This window comes from Hippoglossus hippoglossus, chromosome 1 (assembly GCF_009819705.1).
Source record: "Hippoglossus hippoglossus isolate fHipHip1 chromosome 1, fHipHip1.pri, whole genome shotgun sequence".
In the NCBI taxonomy this organism is placed as follows: domain Eukaryota; kingdom Metazoa; phylum Chordata; class Actinopteri; order Pleuronectiformes; family Pleuronectidae; genus Hippoglossus; species Hippoglossus hippoglossus.
In genome coordinates this window covers 16,715,698-16,733,425 of record NC_047151.1, presented here as the reverse complement: position 1 = coordinate 16,733,425, position 17,728 = coordinate 16,715,698, and positions in this window count along the sequence as shown.

The window sequence follows — 17,728 nt, the reverse complement described above, 5'->3', positions numbered from 1 at the left end:
GAAGCCCGAGTACCCAAACAGACATGAGGAGAACATGCAAACTCCACACAGAAAGACCCAGCTGGGATCGAACCGTGACCTTCCTTGAACACATTTTGATTACAAATAATAAACGTTGCTGGAATCATTATACATTTTTTGGGATAAAAGGCAGAAGCATATACTTCCAGCAGCGATGCCTACATTAATTGTGTTACATTACACCAAGGCAATAAACAGAATAATATGATGAGTCATTTGATTACAGTAAGTAATAACCAAGTGTGCAAAGTTTTTTTAGAAATGTTTGTTTCACATTGACAGAGAGGTTTGGTGACAGCTGAGAAGAGATTAACTGAAATCCAAGAATCTGCAGTTTGTGTGCCAACTACAATAATAACACATATTTCACATGAAAAACATAAATCAAGTTACTTTGACTGACACTATTATCTCTCTCAATCTGTGTGTGTGTGTGTGTGTGTGTGTGTGTGTGTGTGTGTGTGTGTGTGTGTGTGTGTGTGTGTGTGTGTGTGTGGCTGTCAGCGGAGGTGTGTTGCAATTTTCATTCCAAGTTTGCAGGAGACAACAATTGGAGACTGTGTGTGCGTTGATGTTTCACTGGAAGCAGGAAACCTTTTGCTACCAGTGAAAAGACCGCCTACTAACACTATTAACACTGATTGGAATGACTCCAAGTAGAGTTCATACAATCTTCAGCTGATCCACGTAGTCGCTTCCAGATCGATACAACTCAGGTGAGATGTCTGAGATTCCTCTGATGGCAGTGATTCAGAACAGTACAATAGTCCTTTCGCATTTGCATTTGTCCGGTTGCCAGAACGATTTTGGTAGCCAGCCATTTTCTGACAGGTCATCCAGGTTAGCTGTGTTTGCCCTCAGCTCATTGTGGAATCTTCTCATTGCTGAAAATGTATTCAGTGCAGTTATTTTAGTAAAGACTCAGCAAACTAATTGTATCACGCCCCCTTGGCTACTGCTCACTCTGTTTTTGTTTGTACCTGTAACCTTGGAGTAAAGGGACACATAATCCAGACAATACAATAATGATCTTTTCTTGTTTAAAATTGATCCATTGCCATCGTCAACACGGAACTTTCACTTCAGCAAATCCCTTTTGGAGTCCCAGGCTCATTTTACTCTTAATTTTATTGGGTTGAGATATTTAAACTGGTGACCTCTAAGTCTTCTCATGTCACCAGTTAAAACCTGGGTTCTCACAGTGCTTTGCAGTATGTTCTACTTCTGCAAACATATGGTTTATTCTGTACAGAGAAAAGGTGTTCATCAGAATTTTTCATGATGACACCTCAGGCGTAATTCCCGTCACACAGAGGTCATTGTAATAAGTGGAACAAAGTGTTCCTACATGTAAATGTGCTGATTTAGAACAAAACACATTGTACTACCTTGTTTTACATTATTATAACTTATATGGTGTATTTTGTGCATTTGTTGATATTTTTGTATAATTACCTCAACCAAGGAGGTTATGTTTTCACCCCTGTCCGTAAGTTTGTTGGTTGGTTTGCCTGTTTGTCAGCAGGATTAAGTAAAAACTACTGGACCGATTAACATGAAACATTAGCTCAGGGAAGAACCCATTACATTTCTGTGCAGATCTGGATCAGACCAGCGGTTCCTGGATCTTTTTTCCTTTGACATTGTGAGAAGGGACGTGTTCCCAGGGAAAAATTCATAGATCTTAATGGGGAAAAAAATCTGGCATATCTAGGGGACTTATATCTATAAGTGTGTGCAATGTTGTGCATCTTGATTCAATTGAATGGGACTGTTGCTGTGAGCTCTACTGAGTGCCATTCAAATTCTAGTTTATTTTCATGCAGTTCTATGTGACTCAAATATTCAGAGTCAAGGAATGATAGAACCTTATTTAGTTCATCATGTAGTTAAGCTGTAGTAACATACATGTCTGTATCGTTGAACCTGTGGAGAGACTCTGTCAGATTTAGAGACAAAGTGCTAACCTGACACACACACACACACACACACACACACACACACACACACACACGCATGGTGGCATCTATCATCGCAGCCCTGCCCTCAGAGCTGCCTCAGCCGAACTTTCAGTCTGTGAAGCGAGGCGAGGAGGTGCTGCTGCTGCCGCCGCGGAGCTGGCTGTTGAAACAAGTTAGTGATGATGTGACAGCTGTTATTTCATGGGTGGTTTTTTATAGTTGTAGGGCCTTGTAAGTCTGAACACACATCCGCTTCGGCTTAGCCAGCTCCGTCTGCAGGAGAAGTGAAGCATGACACCCGGTGATGTCTCAATGTGCAGGACGGCAGCGTGATGTTGGCAGATTCAAGGTGGGTCAGGTGGAGTCACTGAAACTGTGTCTGTGTGTCAAAAGTGACAGAGGGTGAACTACATGTAGATCCTGCAGAGAACAGCAGTAAACATTGAATCTACAGAAGTCAAACACCAGTGTGGGATTTTACTACATTTACAAAGTATGTACAGTACTGTTTAGTAATTCTTCATTACTACATCTTCAGGACTGAGTCTGAGCAAATGTTTTTGTCTGACTTGATATTTGGACACAATTTAAATTAAGCTGAACCTGACAACCCTATTGTTCAAAAATTAATTGATGATTTTCTGATTTCTAATATTTCTTTCCAACTCAATGATCAAAACATCAAACTTAGGCCCAGCTCTTGGCCAGGTGTATGTCCACAGCAAGGTCGGTAAAGGTATGTATCTTTATTTAAATATATATATTTTGGGGCATTTCGCCTTCACTGACTGGATAGTTCAAGCATGAGGTGGGGATGAGGACTCATGCTGGAGGACTCAAGCCTCTGTATTCAGGGCGCCCACTCTACCAGGTGGATAGGTAAGTATCTTCTGCTCATATTTGTGCACTAGCCCATTTTCTTTTGCCAAATTCTTCCACCTCGACATTTCAACAGGACATTACCAAACATGCACACACACTCAAATTATAATCTTCCTTTCTTTATTTCTGTTTTCCATTACAACCAAACCAAAACATTAAATTGGGGCCCACCAAGGTAGATATATATCACACGGCCAAACACACAATGGCTTTGGGAAACTGTCCACTGTAGGGTCATTATAGATTATTTCAAATTACTGGGATGTTGTATCGGAGGGGAAACAGTGGCTTTTGAGGGTTTCTTCTTGAAATGATCTTCACATCCGTTAAATTGCTGGAGGCAGATGTTTCAGCAATGGAAATCAAGAGAACCTCTGAAAATTGTCATGCCTCACAACATACACGCATGATGACAGATGGTGCCTCATGTGACACACAACATGTTGTCATGGGTCACATTTGGGAAACTTTGAATAAACTTCCAAGTATTTAACCATAAAACTTTTTTTTTATTGTTTTTTTTTTTTATTCAAGGTATAGTCGGAAGAGATATGTTTTTAGTTTGTGGCAGAAGATGTGTAAACTTTCTGCTGTCCGGATGTCAATGGGGAGCTCGTTCCACCATTTAGGAGCCAGGACAGCAAACAGTCGTGATTTTGATGAGTGTTTAGCTCGCAGTGAGGGAGCAACAAGCTGATTGGCAGATGCAGGTGCGGAGTGAAAGGGCTGGGGTGTAACGTTTGACCATGTCCTGGATGTAGACTGGACCCGATCCGTTCGCAGCACGGTACGCAAGTACTAATGTTTTGAAACGGATGTGGGCAGCCACCGGTAACCAGTGAAGGGAGCGAAGGAGCGGAGTAGTGTGAGTGAATTTAGGTTAAAAACCAGTCGAGCTGCTGCATTCTGGATGAGCTGCAGAGGTCGGATGGCACTAGCAGGCAGACCTGCCAGGAGGGAGTTACAATAGTCTATGCGTGAGATGATCAGGGCCTGGACCAGAACCTGCGCCGCCTTCTAAGTGAGAAGGGGACGTATTCTCCTGATGTTGTACAGCATGAATCGACAGGAACGTGTTGTTGCAGTAATGTTGGCAGTAAGGGAGAGTTGGCTGTCGAGTGTCACACCCAGGTTCCTAGCAGTCTGGGTGGGGGCTAACAAGGAGTTGTCAAAGGTAATAGTTAGGTCGTGGGTGGGAGAGCCTTTCCCTGGAAGGAAAAGTAGTTCAGTCTTGTCAAGGTTAATTTTCAGGTGGTGTGCAAACATCCATTGAGTGATGTCAGTCAGACAGGCAGAGATTCGTGCTGCTACCTGTGTTTCAGATTGGGGAAAAGAGATGATTAGTTGGGTGTCATCAGCATGGCTATGGTAGGAAAAGCCATGTGAGTGAATGACAGAGCCGAGAGAGTTGGTGTACAGAGAGAAGTGGAGGGGACCCAGGATGGAACCTTGAGGGACCCCAGTAGTGAGAGAACAAGGTTCAGTCACAGATCCTCTCCAAGTTATCCGGTGAGTGCGGTCGTTGAGGTAAGATGAGAGCAGGGAGAGAGCAGAGCCTGAGACATCCAGGTCCTGAAGGGAGGAAATAAGGATCTGGTGGTTCACTGTGTCAAATGCAGCAGGAAGGTCTAGATGGATGAGGACAGAGGAGAGAGAGGCTGCTCTAGCAGTGTGAAGCTGCTCAGAGACAGCAAGGAGGGCCGTCTCAGTTGAGTGGCCTGCCTTGAAACCAGACTGGTGAGGGTCAAGAAGGTTATTATGGTGAAGATAGGAGGAGAGTTGATTAAAGATAGCTCGCTAGAGAGTTTTGGAAAGAAAGGGAATAAGAGAGACAGGTCTGTAGTTGTTTACTTCAGACGGGTCGAGGGTGGGTTTCTTCAGGAGAGGGTTTACTCTTGCCTCCTTCAGAGAGTTAGGGAAACAGCCAGTTGACAGGGAAGTGTTGATAAGATGGGTGAGCATACAAAGCAGAGAGTCCGCGGCCACTGGCAAAATCTTTAAGAAGCTTTAGCTTTTCAGCACATTGAGCTCAGTGGGTCTACAGGTCAGAATTCATGAAGTGCAAATACCTTCATGTACATGCACATGCATACAAAGACACAGACAAACATGGAAAAACACAGAGACATGCGAGGACAAGTGTTTCCTTCACACATACAGACTTCATGGTTAATTTGATATATGTTGAGAATGAACAAAAGAAGTTGCTGCTTTTATGAAAACAGTTTTGGTGTGAAAAGTCATAAACACTCAAACATCAGCGGCCAAGATTGAAGAGTGAAAAAAAGTCCAACCTCCAACAACAAACCAAATCATAAAATTCTTGTTGGCCCACTCCCGGTTGCAGTCCCTCGCTCAAATTACCTAGAAAAGAAAACAGGACTTCATTGTCTTCAGTGGAAGTGACTGAGCACAGGTGTGTGTAAAGAACGAGCTTAAGGTTAAGGCATGTTCTGACAACTTCCTGTGGAGGAGAGATAGAAAAGCGAAGGTCTGACCTGTCAAGAAGTGATCTGGTCTCAGTATCAATAGATAGAATAGTATCAGTTATTGAAATCACAACCACAAACTTCTCACGCAGGTGTGAACAGCAAATTACCAAACATGTCGATTATACCTGTTTGTTCAGGCGGTGGCACCTCCTCCTTTTCTTCTCCGCATCTCACTGACGGAAAATTTTGTGTGTATTGACAACACACCCAAAACTAGAATGTAGCACGCGTGTTGTGTGGTTTGCATTTTCCTCAGTTTGTCATGTTTCTATTGTAAACCCATAAAATCCTTTCTTAGAATCAGTGAAGAAAACATGCTCTGTGAGTCTGCAGCCTGTGAGTGGGCACAAACAGTTTCCACCAAACTCAACAAGAAAGATTAGGGTTTACACTTGTTGTTTGTATGTGTGCATGTAACTGTGGACATTTGACTGTGTTTATTCATGACGAGACGCTAGTGAGTGTTCACTTCACTATTGTCTGTTAAGTGTGTATTTGTAGTGTGTATTTGTGTTAATAAAGAAAATGTGATATCATATTACCTTCTGTTGAAAAGGAAGAGAAGATTGTTTTTCCTGTAACCCCACACACAATAATAGGTCACTGTTCCTGCTCAATATTGAAAAGGCGTCGTACACATAATACACTTTGGGGCTGCTGTTATTACTCTCTCTATAACTCTGTGTCAACAATAGAAAACCCTGTTTGAACAGTATAATTATTATTACTGCCAGTTATTTCTGTCTAATAACGACGCTTCAAGACTCCAGTTAAGACGTCCATGAATAAGCCAGATTGGCTTAAAATGGAAGACTTACAAATCTAAGTAGAATGTCACTCTGCAGACTGTCTCATAAAAAATCAATCAAGCCTCATCGGATTGCACACACTCACAGATCCTCCTTTAATCCTCTAAATATGCCTGATTATTGCAATGAAGATCCATGATTTATTCTCAATTTTGTGAAAATATAAAAATAAATCTTGCAATGTTAAAGAAAGTCATAGTAATACTGCTGATAATCAAACAAATCAACCGACCCATTCTCTTAAAAATTATCAATGCAATAAAAAAAAGTCCTCGTCATCTGCCATCGTACACAAAGTCCCCCACTTCTCCCCCGGCCTGTCCACAGCCAACACGCTCAACATCCATGTGAACTATTTATCCAAACAGCTGCCGATTCTTCATACTCCACTTCATTAGTAGCAATTTGATCCACTTGTTCAGGAACATTATCTTTCAAATGCTTCATACCTGCCACAGATCACAGATTTACAGTGAAGACCACTGACAGATACTAAGACAATGGACCCCTGGGCACAGACATGTAAACAACCCCCCCCCCCCCCCCACCTTACTTAAGTGCAGGAGCCAACGTTTCAAAGAGGAATCTTTATGATCCTGCATCTGTCTGAAGCCATTGAGTTCGTCTGTCGGATGAGGTCATCTACCTGGCTGAAACTGGTTGAACAGTATCCGTTGAAGAAATAGGTTTGAAGCATTTATCTCTTCTCGTACGGTCCAATTCTGAGAAAGCCCGGGGGGGGGGGGGAGGTCACACCCTGTGTCAGGAGGCATCACATGCACACTTGAAATTCTCTCTCGCATCAGCTGCATTGTTCAGCTGCTCCATCCATCATTGATGTGAATAGAGATGACTGGATTGTAAACCTCAGACTTTTAATGAATTTATTATTATTTTTACATAATTCATAGGTGTGTTCATGTATAAATATTATAGATTGACCCAAACCCATTATACTCTTAAGCTTCTTCTTACTTACCGCTGCAGCACCGTGCCACATTGTCCAACTTTTCAAATGTGAAACCACGTTTACACACGTACACACACGGAGAGCCATGTGATCGGGACACGTAACTGAAACTCTCTTCACTTGAGAAATGCAGATTCTCACACAGAAAACACAACATCAGTGACTATGTTGCAACAACAAAAACTTTTCCTTCTTCCACCGACAAAAACTCGACACGCTGCAGACAGATGACGCACTTTTCTCTTTGTGCTCTGCCAAACTCTTTATTGTTAATTTCCATTTGATTCCAGACTGATGAGCTTGATAATGATCAGTCACAAACACTGAAAGCCTGCATTGATGTCTCTGTGTAGCGCCTGTGGACATGCAGGGAGGACAGGTGGCCAAACGATCAGAAACACAACAAGGAGAAGCTCAAAGAAGGGAGCACACCTTCTGCAAGATGACTGCGTTGATCCTCTTGAATAAATGCTATTAAACTGACAGTTATATTGTCATAAACTGAAGAGATACTTCATTTGTTGGAATGTAAAAATATGACATCTGGATTATTTGCAGCTTGATCTGACAGCTGGGAGATGGAAGTATGGAGCTCTGGAGACCACAAAATATGAGTGTGACAGTGAGATTACCATCTGCCTACTGTCTCCTATCTGTGTGTGTGTGTGTGTGTGGTATCCAACACCATGATGGATGAATACTGGATGTGTGTTTGTGTAATAACAACACTATGTCGACGTTCAGATACTATAACACAGCTCACTCTGAGCCGTGTTATAGTATCTGAACGTCTCCCTAGGGAACAATCAGGTCTCTGTCTCTGTATTCACCACAGGCACCAGACATAAAAACTGCATATTGGGTGTTTTTCCTTCACAGGCTGCACCTCTGATCGGCCTCTCTGGCATCTTAATGTACCCGGTACAGGTGTAAAGAGGGAGAATCAGAGCAGGGTGTGTTCAGCGTGTTACTTCAGATTGATTTTTGCCTCCTGGCGATATTTTAAATATCACTAAGAGAGGCGTGAAGTCAACCTGAAGAGAAACCCATCCACCCTCAAAAGGAATGCAACCATGCACACCTAACACACACCTAAAACATCTAAAAAAGAAAAAAAGAAAAGAGGAGCTATTGTTACTCAGTTATTGTGCATTGTGATTAAAAAATGATTCAGGGGAAAGCTGTAGCAGTTGATCTGGTTATGTTTGGTTGGTTCACCATGACACAGAACCACACAGCGGAATGATCTGCACCGCGGCGTGTTGATGGAGTTTCACACAGAGTAACAGTGAACAGGGGTTCAGCTGAGGATCAGGTTGTGAGTTATAGTTTTTGATTTATGAGTATGGAAAGTTCAGGTCAGGTGTGTGTGTGTGTGTGTGTGTGTGTGTGTGTGTGTGTGTGTGTGTGTGTGTATGTGTGTGTGTGTGTGTGTGTGTGAATTTCACTTATGGTTTGATCAAAAAGAACGAGGACGTCACTCAGTAGAGCTCATAACTCTGCCAAGGCCCAACAGGCCCCTCAAGACACCAGTTAAATTCACTAGATCTGGATTTTTATTTGGATCTGCATTAATTGCACACACTCATAAATATATACATAAATGTCTTCTAAATATGCCAGATTTTTATCATCAAGATCCATAAATTATTCTCTGAGAAAATGTTGAGACGCCCGATATCACAATGGTAAAGGAAGTGATAAAAACTAATACTGGATCTAACCCCTGATCTGTATCCATGTAAAAAATGTGTTGGTTCTTCCTTGACCCAAACTGCATCCTTCAAGTATTAACAATTCAATACTGCTAACAAATAAACAGGCGAACACAGATGAAAATAAACTCATTGGATCTGTAAAAATATAGAAATAATCCCTTCATCCTGAACTAATAAGAGAATTTTGTTTGTCTTTGTGAAGCTGGGACACAAAGTGTGTTTGAGGAATGTAGAGTTTGGAATCTCCTCCATGCAACTAGCACAATTTACACAGAAAACAGGATTGTCCAGTATAATTTAAGTTGTTGCTTTGTTTTGCACGATGTGTTTGGACATGGATGAGAAAACATCCACCTGTTTCTCCATCTATGATCAATTATTTACCATTTTTACACTGCACGACAACAAGGACGGTGTCACTTCCGTTGCCCATCACACTGTGTGAGACGAATCTAAGATCTCTGTCTCACTCTGTGTCAGACAGTCATAGTACTGTGATGTAAATAAGAAAAGTAGGTCAGCTTGAGTCATCCATCATCTGAGTCTTCAGTGCTGCTCTTATGTTTATGCCAGCGCTGCCATGTTTTCTTCTATGCCGGTCACTCAAACTTCTTTGATTCATCTCCATCATTCAAATTTGTGTTTTTAGCATCAAAGGAGATTCCCCACACCTAACTCTAATCCTCGCCTGCAGCTGGAAAGGGCATTCTGCTTCATGCATGTCGTATCCTGATTGTCTGATTGGTAGATTCTTTCTGTTTTCATTTCTAGATCGTCTTTGGTCACCAAAGCTCCATGTCAGCCGTGTGGTTGTGTCTCACAGTGTGATCTAGAAGCACTATTCTGGATCTACAACCATTGATTTTACCATGTTTCTCCGACATCTGTCAATTTACATCTCAGATTGGCCAAAATTGCAGAGTAAATGGATCTTTTTCATGTAGGCGGATTTAGTCAATTATTAGTTTAAAAGCAGCTAACACTGTAGTTACTATAAACCCATTCATTATCTATATGGCTTATCCCTTTTTCAAAGTCATATATAAATATATAGTCAATTTAGAGTCTCCAATTAACGTAACCCCAGACTGTATGTCTGCAAACTCCATATGGAGGAACCAGGATTCCAACCTTTGTGGCGATAGTTACTATAAACTTACTAATACTTAATTTATAAGCTCAGTAATGAATCCAGGAATAACTGGTGCAGCACAGTACTGGTCACCACAGCCCCATGGAGACAGGACAGACTTAATCAGTTACTCAGCTTCAAATATCCAGTGAAACTGCAGGAATCCCGTCTGGTGGACTGTGTCCTCAGACCACTGCCAGTCATCACATAACCCTGTTCCATCAACACGTTCCCATCTTTCAACCTGTTGTCTGGCCCACTGATCTGATGAGGCTCTACACACACACACACACACACACACACACACACACACACACACACACACACACACACACACACACACACACACACACACACACACACACACACACACACACACACACACACACACACACACACACACACACACACACACACACACACACACACACACACACACACACACACACACACACACACACACACACACACACACACACAAGCCCATCATCAACCTGAATACCAGGTGCATGTTAGTAGTGGTGTGTGTATCCATACGTGTGCAGTCAGGTTGCAAAATACACAGATGAAACAAAAGCCTATACTTATATGTGTGGTGTAATGTTGCATATAGAACACAGTGATGCATGTAATGTAATGAACCTCGGCAGGTTGAAAACTTAAAGTTGGTGATAAAAGTCTCAGAGAAACCAATTCAATTCACATAATTTCAACGGTTTTCCTTGGATTTTTATTTTATTTTATAACTTATTTCTTCACGCTTTATATGTTTCTTTTTATTAGGTAGTGAACAGACAGATCAGATCAGGTTTGAGGGAAATGATCCAGTTATTAAGATCTGAGCTGGAATAATAAAGATCACAATTACCTATTCTTGTACGAGAAGGGTGGGGCAGGATAGAGAAAAAAGACTGAGGATTCAAACACAGCCAGTATGTGCAACTTGCATTGTGTGTCAGTGTGTGCCTATTTGTGTGCACAGTATAGTGAGAGTGCATGAGTGTGTGTGTGTTTGGGTGGGGGCTCTATGAATTGTCTCCCCACCCTGCAGGGAGTAGTGCTTCCTCTCCAGGGTTCAGAAATAACCAACAGACAGCTTTATTGTTCAAGAAAACCTGCTATCTGTCTCTGCCTGTCGCACACACACACACACACACACACACACACACACACACACACACACACACACACACACACACACACACACACACACACACACACACACACACACACACACAAAGACCCCCCTCTCCTTTTACAGATTTGAGTAACTGACAAGTAGTCTTGGTTACACCCTGGCTCTGAGGAAGGGAGGAAGAAAGAGGGTGGGAAGGGGAGGGGAGAGAGAGAGAGAAAGAAAGAGAGAGAGAGAGAGGGGGGGGGGGGGGTAAAGGGAGGGGTTTTGTGGACACTCGATGTGCTGACAGGACAGCGATGGTCACACCCAAATTTGTGGCGCCTGACCTTCTACAACAAACAGCAACACCCTTACACATATATACACACGCACGCACACGCACACACACACACACACACACACACACACACACACACACACACACACACACACACACACACGTCCTGCAACATCATCTCCCCCCTGCCCTCCCTCGAGGACGTCTTCTCTCTGTCAGTTTGTGACTCAGCAGGAGGACGACACAATCTGCCTCTTTCATATCTCTCTCACTGGTGGAGCCACAGCAGCTCACTGTTCTCCTCAGTCTGAAATACTCTGTGCTGCAAAGTAACCGAGTTCATTCTACTCAAGTTACAAACCTGACGTACTCAGGTACGGGACGTCTGCAGGTTTGCATTGATCTCAATGTCTAAAAAAGGCATTTAAAGGTTTTATAAACTCATTTATGAAAGGTTTGAATGTATTCTAACACACATGGACGTATAATTAATTAGTTGTTTCTTTTATTAGTTTATCCATCCATCTATTCCACTTCTTATCATGTTTAAAGATATTATTAGAAATTATTTTATATACAGACAAGGATTTTAAAAAAGGCAATAAGTTAATGCACTTTGCAAACATTAAAGTCCTTCATTTAACCTGATGCACCTGCAGAAATCCTGGTGTATTTATTTATTAATTCTTTTAGGTATATCATAAATGATATATTAATACAATATGCATGTGTTTATAAGCCATGTGTGTTTGTATTTGTATATTTAGTGTTTATTTTATTTTTTTTGTAGCCTCCTTTCACATTATTTAATTTCCCTAGCTGGTGAGGTGCACACCATAGTGCTTGTTTCTCTGTTTGTTGAAAATGTATATTTTTTAAATAAGTCCAGAGCAATATTAATAATTCTCTGATTAAAATATACCGCATGAGTCAGACCGATCCTGGATGTTGTTCGGCTGATGTTACTGAGTTGGTGAAATTGATGATAACATATTACTCACGTTCCTCAACTCAAATGTGCAAGAGGAAGTTTTATAAATAAGGTCTTTACAGTTGAAATACTAGACTAGCACTCAGTAGAGCGTATAACTCAAGGCCCAACAGTCCCTTTGATTTCAATCAAGCTGCACCACATTACACACACACACACACACACACACACACACACACACACACACACACACACACACACACACACACACACACACACACACACACACACCGATACAGATCTAAATACCTGTGATAAGCAAGTACTGACTATGCTGATAGATAAGTCTGCCTCTATATAAAACCTGTCACATGCAACCCCTACATCGATTCAGTTCAAATCTGTGTTAACTTGTCTGCCCACACATGCTCCAGTAGATCTGCCCTTCTAATAAACACACAGCAGAATAATGATATCATATAATAAGTAAGAGTTGAATAATGTCTGAGGTTTTGACTTCATACAGCTCAGATTCCTTTATGAGCTTTTATTTCACAAGTGATAATGAGCTCAGATAAAATCAGTCATAAATCACAGTCTCCTCCACAGTCTAACTCTTATCTTTCATCTGTTTCACCTCCCAACACAACACATTACAAATGAGCACCACAATAGAAAACGCTTCTGTTCTCATTACACAAAATGTTTTGCTAATGGTTGTGTGCACTGCGATTTGTCACTTTTGGGTTGTCAGCCAAAATCCACGTGATGGCAACCACAAACAAAGACGAGAAAAATGTCACAAGTGTTGTTCTTACCGAAGAACAAAGAGGAGGGAGAACAGGAGCTGAATTAAGAATCAGGAGGGAGTGTCTTTCATTTTCATAAATTGTGATGAAATGTTCATGCTGCACACATGCGTTCACACGTACACAAACAAACCCCACACCTTTAAACTGTGGTGAAATTGGTGCATTATTCACATTGTGCAGTGACACATTAACAAGCAGTTTGGGCATGTGGAGCAGCTGCAATGGCTAGTGTGGCGAAACCCCCCCCCAGAATGTGTGCAATTTCCGTGCCGTTTGTTTAAAAGCCATTAGGTGACTGACACGGACACACCCAGAGAGACCGTGGTGCAGAATGAACCGACCTGATCTATGTGTTCAAATGTTTCCGCACATGAGGTCTGTGCAGTGAAATGCAGGGTGTCATCCTCTTATGGCTGAGTTAAAAAAAACGAGTGTGCAATATAGAATTTCAAAATAAATGCAAGTGATGAAAATTCAAACCAAAAAAAAGAAATGAAATTGAGATGCTTGCATAGAGCGAGTGTGTGGACGGGCCTGAGCAAACGATTGTGTGTAAAACTATAAAAGTCTGCACACGCTGGAGTTCTGTACACATGCAAATGTTCAGGGCAGCGAGGAGCATTGAGGACAAAGTGCGAGACGAGGCCGAGGAAAACCACAGGAGCGAGTTCATCAACCTGAGGGAGGAAGCCTCTGCACGGAGGAACTGAGAATGTGGAGGTCACTTTGACACACATTTTAAAGATATTTTTAAATATGTCCATGAACAAGTGTAAAAATAGTTTGGTTATGGTCATGTAAACTTTGGTCTGATACTCTTTGCCATCAATTAGGTAGTGTTTTGTCTAAATATATAAAAAAAATAGGAAACTCCTGTATTAAAAAATGTAAACACTGTTAATGTTGTTAACTTGCTTAAAGAATTTTTTAATCAACTTGCAGAAATGTTTTGTTTTTTATAACGACAGAGTCAAAAGACAAATGATAAAAATCCTGGATCCGTTCTTCAAAGCAACACTATCGACATGACCTCCGGGTAAAATCCGGAGAATTGGCTCCGGAGTTTACCCGGACTTTGCCTTTCACACATGCACAACACAGCGGGGGGGTTTTCTACACAGACGCGTTTTACAACAGCAACAAATCCTCGTCATTATTCAGGCGAGAGGTGGAGCAACCAGGTGCAGCAGACAGAGGCAGGAAGTGTTAGAATTCTTCACATCTTAAACGTTTTCTGGCTGAATATTTGAGATAAACACTGGTTTTTAATGAGTTCTAAGTCTTTTTGACCGATCTACAGTTTGGTGATAATCTTGAATTTGCTGGGTCTGATGAGTTACATAGAGCAAGAACAGGCATACAGGTGTGGTGAGGAGTCGGAGTGAAAGCAGCACCAGTCTCCCAATTCTAAGTCAGTGGATCATCTACTTAATTTCAAAGCTGTTCTTTAAGGAGAAAAGTTAAATCTACATCTGCATCTAACTATAATGGGTTCTTGCAGGACCATCCACCCTCCGAGTTTGATGGAACCCGTTTAGGTCATTTTTTAATGTAATCCTGCTGACAAATAAACCGACAAACAGACACGGGTGAGAACATGGTGGAGGTAATAAATGCATCATGCCCCGTGCGGCAGCGGAGATAAGCTCGATCATAGGTTGAGGAGGAAAAAACGCTTTAATGATCTAAATCACTCGTTTGACATAAGTTGGTTTTGCTACGTAAACGTCCCTTCACTCAGAATCCTACTTTAAAGCTCAGACCGAAGTCAGAACGATGTGACTGAATGCAGCCGTCACAGGCACAATGTCAACAGGCCCGGTTGTAATCAGGAGCCGACTTTACAGCCTCCAGCACCCTGAATGATCCTGGTACTTAAGGTGAAGTAGCTGCTTATCAAGATTTATTGCGGCAGCGGCACTTGATGAGCTGTTACCGACACCGTTTGACCTTTTGTTCTGACCAGCGCTCTTTCATCTCAGCACTGGATGTGATGTTATGTGTCTTTACACAGCAGTGTCATTAATGATTACATCCAACTCAATGACTATATACACCAAATAAAAGAGTCATATCATTATTTTAATATTTAACCTGCGGGGTGGTGTGGCTCTATTGATTTCTCTGTCGGTCCAACATTGTGATCCAGTCTGGAATAAACCAAATCACCCCCCTGTCTTTTCCAGTGAAATATCTTAACAACCACTGGATGGATCAACCCTTTGTTCGACATTTGATTGTGTTTTTACATCAGTAAAAGCTACTGTAAGCTACTGTTTTACAGTCTGACAGCTTTACTGTAACTTTGGTTTATAGTATGATACAAAAGTTGGGTTTTACAGCCTAATATTATCACCATGGTAATGTAAGAATATTTTGCAATAATCAATTAAATGTCATAAAGGTTAAATTAGTTCAAGAAAAGTCATGAAAAGAAGACGCCTGTGGACGAGAGGTGAAAAGTCCAGTTGCCAGAGATACTATGATCTGGAGGATCTTTACATATAAGTTCAAGTAAAGTGAAATTCATGGTTCCCAGAGGATGAATCCTAATGACTTTAGTCATCACCTCGCTTTGTTTCTAGCGCCACCATCAGGTTCATGTTTGCGGTTTTGAGTTAAACGTCGCAACAGCAACTGGATGTATTGGCACCAAGTATAGACCTCCTCATCCCTCACACCCCGGCTTGTCCTCTTCGATCTGCGGACCAGCTGCTGTTCTCAGTAAAAGAAGATTACTGTAAGGTCTGCTCAACTGTTGACACTCCACCCTGCCATTAGTTCCTCTTGAAAGGTGCTAAATAAATTCAAGTTGTTATTTATTATGAAGAAGGGGTGTGAGGGGTGGGTGGGTGTTCACTCACAATGCTGGTGGCTTTGTGGGTGTTGTGGATGTCCAGGAGGGAGGGGAGAGAGGCACCGGTGACCCTCTCACGAAGCGCTGGAGGCTCCAGCGGTCGGCGGCTGTGCAGCTCTCAAAGCAGAGTACAGAGCCCAGTGATGCAGCCGGTCAGGACGCTCTCCATGGTGCCTCGGTAGAAGGCGCACATGATGGTCCTCTTGCTCACTTCAGCTCACGGAGGAAGTAGAGGCGCTGCCGAGCTGACTTGTTGTTCTGTTTCTTGTTGAGTGTGGCCCTTCCTGTAGTCGATAACGATCTCTTTTGTTTGGTGGCTGGTGTGGTTGGTGCCGTAGGTTGGTGCACAATCGAGGGTCAGCAGGGTGAACGGCAGGGGACTGAGCACGCAGCCCTGTGGGGCCCCTGTGCTCTGCGTGATGGAGCCTGATGTCTTATTGCAGATCCTCACAGACTGTGGTCTCTTGGTAAGTGAGTCCAGCAGCCAGTTGCAGAGTGAGAGGTGCAGGGCCAGCTGGTCCAGTTTCCCAGTCAGCTGCTGAAGGAGGATGGTGTTGAATGCTGAACTGAAGTCTATGAACAGCTTCCTCACATATGAGTCTTTTTTTGTCAAGGTGGGTGAGGGCAACGTGGAGGGCAGAAGAGATTGCATCATCAGTAGACCTGTTGGCCATATGCAAACTGACAGGGGTCCAGCGTGGGAGGAAGGTTGGCTTTGATGTGATGCATGACCGGCCTGTGAAGCAGTTGCCTCCCTCCCAAATATCTTTCTAAATTATGATAGATGTTTTTGTTCTGTGATCAGATTTATATTTCTCATCCGTGAAGGCAAAGCAAATTAATCCAGCGCTGTAGAGAAATGATATCTACCATGAATCCATGCATAAACGCATCATTTTTGATTTTCTGTGCTTCTTTACATCACTGCAGTGCTATACTGTCCCCCCCCCCCCAACCCCCCACATGGATGGAGAGGAATCGGAGCTATAACCTCTGATATCACAGATACAAGCTACTGCACAGAAAATCCCTCTCAGGCTCCCTCACAGTGTGTAGAAGTCAGGCTTGGAGGAAGGATACAGGCATGTGGTGGAGCAGGGAGCAGGGCAGGGCAGGGCTGAGGTGGAGTGTGGAGTGTGGAGTGTGGAAGGGTAAACACATGCCAAGTCAAATAAAACAAAACGGCAACAACCCCTGGCAGTGTGCTCCGCCTGGCAGAGAGAGACAGACACACACAGGGTGTTCCTGCACCTTCTCGGTTTACTCAACCAGAGAATACAAACAAAATCTCCATGCAAGAAGCTACGGGATGTTTGTGCCCTTTTCACCCTGTAACAGTAAGAGCTCTGACACGGCAGGTGCACACGCAAAGACAGCACATAAGATCCTAGAGCTGTTGCAACGCTGCGTGATCACCGAGGCCCTGACACCCACCCACAGGAGATGGGCAGGGCTGCTCGGTCAGGGGTTATGAAGCTGAAAGAAAATCCAGGAGCTCATCAGAGATTAGCTGCATCAGGCCTCTGTGAGGGCGTTTATGGTCGGTCTGCAGGGCGCGGCCTCCCACTGAGCAGTCATGCAGTTTACCTGCTGATCACTCTCATTAGTACGGGAAGGTGGCTCCAGCTCCTGGTTATTATGTAAAGAACCTGACTCCCTTTGTTGCTGCTTCATGGAAATCTCCATTGAGCTCAGTGTCTGGTTTGGATTAAGACGGCGGCTGCGTAT